Consider the following 3,384-nt stretch of genomic DNA (forward strand, 5'->3'; position numbering starts at 1 on the left):
GTGAAACACACAATCTGGTTTACTTAGCACACGTGTGAGTGCAATTACATGTGCACTAATGTCACATTAAGTCTTCAACTGCTACTGGCCATTCATGCACCTTTAAAACACTCAGCTTTAAAGGGACAGTAAAGTCAAAACTAAACTTTCATGATTCAGACAGGGCATGCAATTTTAAATAACTTTCTAATTTACTTATATCCTCAAATTTGCTTTGTTCCCTTGGTGGTATTTTTGAAAAGCTAAACCGAGCTAGGCTCAAACTGATTTCTAAACAGTTGAAAACCACCTCCTAGCTCAGAGCATTTTGAAAGTTTTTCACAGTTAGACTGTGCTAGTTCACATATGTCATATAGATAACATTGTGCTCACTCCCGTGAAGTTATTTAGGAGTCTTCACTGATTGACTACACTGCATGTCTGTCAAAAGCACTTAGATAAGGAGGCTGTCTGCAAAGGCTTAGATACAAGGTAATCAAAGAGGTAAAAAGCATATTAATATAACTGTGTTGGTTATGCAAAAACGGGGAATGGGTAATAAAAGGATTATCTATCTTTTAAAATAAGAAACATTTTGGTGTAGACTGTCCCTTTAATATGTCCATGCACTCAACTTTCAGAGCTCCATTCATACAACTTTATATCTCCATTCATAAACCTTTCATTCCCACACTTTTTAGAACCACATTTATATATCATTCATATCCCCATTCACAAGATACAGAAATAATGTGCAGTATTCAAGCTTAGTTTATTAATCCTTAATAGGAGTACATGAGGTCAATTCCAACAATGTGCAACTGCTAACCGCTTACGCATTTCATGTGGATAGTCCACATCTCTACGATGAAGTTTGGGCTAGCCACACGAAATGTGTAAGAGGTTAGAGGTTGCACATTGGGGGAATTGACAGCGTATACTCCTATGAGGGATTAATAAACAGTTTCACTGAGGTTGTCTGCTGGATATTATTTTTGTATGTTGTTGATAGTGATGGGGATCCCCTCACACAGCACATAAGCTCTTTCCTGCGGCTACACATAATAACATTTTCCCAGGGTAAGCTGGTCATAAGGCAGGCAGCGGATCATCGGTTGATATCGGATGAGAGATGAGGTGAGACGCTTCCAACTACTATACACATCTTTTATATTGTTGCAAAAAATGTAATTGTACTATACTGAGACTATGCACATTGCTTTCTACCATAAATTCTGCAGTACCTTGCATTTTTCTTGATATTTCCATTCATACGTAGGTGAATTAGTACGTGCCATTCTCATACATCAGATCACACTAACAGACTTATCCTGTCTCACCATTCTACTATGCAGACAAGTTTTCAGTTCCTACTCCAGCTTCCTTATGCTTGTAGTTCCCCTTCGCTCTGCTCATGACCTCCTACTCTCCTCACAAGACTTCACCAGACTGGCTACCATCAAGGAACTCTCTGCCTCACTCCACAAGAATCTCCCCTAGTTTTGAAAACTTCAAGCGCTCCCTAAAGACTCTACTTTTCAGGGATGCATACAACCTAAACTAACCTTTCTTATTACCATTTCCTCTCCTCCATTGCTATCCCCTTGAACCCCCTCAGCATGTAAGCCTAAGAGCCCAGCTGCTTGTAGATCACCTTCTTTAGAGCCGACTACAACATTGCGACTCTTGACAGGGCCCTCTACCTGTCTGATCCCTATAAATGTTTCCTTGTATTCCGCCTATGTTTATAGCGCTCCTGAATCTGTTGGCGCTCTGCAAATAACTGATAATAATAATAATGTAGCTACCTGAGCATATAACCTATCATCTAGTAAAGAACCATGGCCATCAAGGAAGCTGTCAGCTGGATTTAGTAACTGAATAAGAGAATAATGTGGCCCAGACTCGTAGTGGCTTACATTTTTTACATCCCTGGAAAGGGTGCTTCAGGGCTATTACTAATGGTCTATTGCTATTCTCTGTAAGTCCTGATGATCAAAAGTGCTACGAGGCGTGAAATATTCCAAAGGATCCGCCGCTATATCAAACGAGCCTGTCAAAATATTCTAAGCTCCCAACATAGTGGCATCGGCGAGAGGCGTTTACTATACATGCCATTGGTCGGCGATGCTAGCTATAGATAATAGGTGGTGGTGTAATGGTGTGGGGGATATTTTCTGGCACATTTAGTACCAATTGAGCATCATTTAGATGCCACAACCTACCTATGTATTGTTGCTGACCATGTCCATCCCTTTATGACTACAGTGTACCCATCTTCTGATGGCCACTTCCAGCAGGATAATGCACCATGTCACAAAGCTCAAATCATTTCCAACTGGTTTCTTGAACATGACAATGAGTTCACTGTACTCCAATGGCCTCCACAGTCACCAGATCTCAATCCAATAGAGCACCTTTGGGATGTGGTGGAACGGGAGATTTGCATAATGGATGTGCAGCCGACAAATCACCAGCAACTCCATGATGCTATCATAACAATATGGACCAAAATCTCTGAGGAATGTTTCCAACACCTTGTTGAATCTATGCCACGAATAATTAAGGCAGTCCTGAAGGCAATAGAGGGTCCAACCTGGTACTAGCAAGGTGTACCTAATAAAGTGGCCGGTGAGTGTATATATATATAGAAGCGCATTGGAGCCCTTTACAGTTAATTAGATGAAAACATGTAAAAACATATTTACATATTTATATTTAATAAAGAGTTTCAGTGTATGTACTGTAAATTTTTAACATTTCAATGTTCTGCACACAGGAGAATATGTTCTATGTATTTATAAATAGATATTCATATGTGTATATATATATCTATACCTTTATAGAATTATATATATATATATACTGTATAAAATAGATATTCATATGTGTATATATCTATACCTTTATAGAATTATATATATATATACTGTATAAAAATAGATATTCATATGTGGTATATATCTATACCTTATAGAATTATATATATATATATAGATATATTGTACCAAAATGGCATCAGATATATGTATCAATATGTATTTATGAGAACATATTCTTCTATGTGCAGAACATTGGAATGTGAAATATTCATATTTTTGTATCGGGTTAGAACAAATGAGAATATGCAATCGGGTTTGCGTATGCAAAAACAGTTACTTTCAACTCGTAATACGAGTGCAACCCGACAAGCGCAGAAATCTTACTTCTAGTGCAATGAATGCTCAAGCGGAAGCGCAATCTGTCCCTTTATGAGGAATTACATTTTATAATGTTAAAAAAATTCAATTTATTTCTATTTTCACATTTGCTTCGTTCCCATAATATTCTGTGTTGCAGAGATACCTAGGTATCCTCTGAAGCACTACAAAACAGGAAACAGTGCTGCCCTCTAGTGCTCTTGCA

The sequence above is a fragment of the Bombina bombina genome, chromosome 6 (genome assembly GCF_027579735.1).
Source record: "Bombina bombina isolate aBomBom1 chromosome 6, aBomBom1.pri, whole genome shotgun sequence".
Taxonomy (NCBI): Eukaryota; Metazoa; Chordata; class Amphibia; order Anura; family Bombinatoridae; genus Bombina; species Bombina bombina.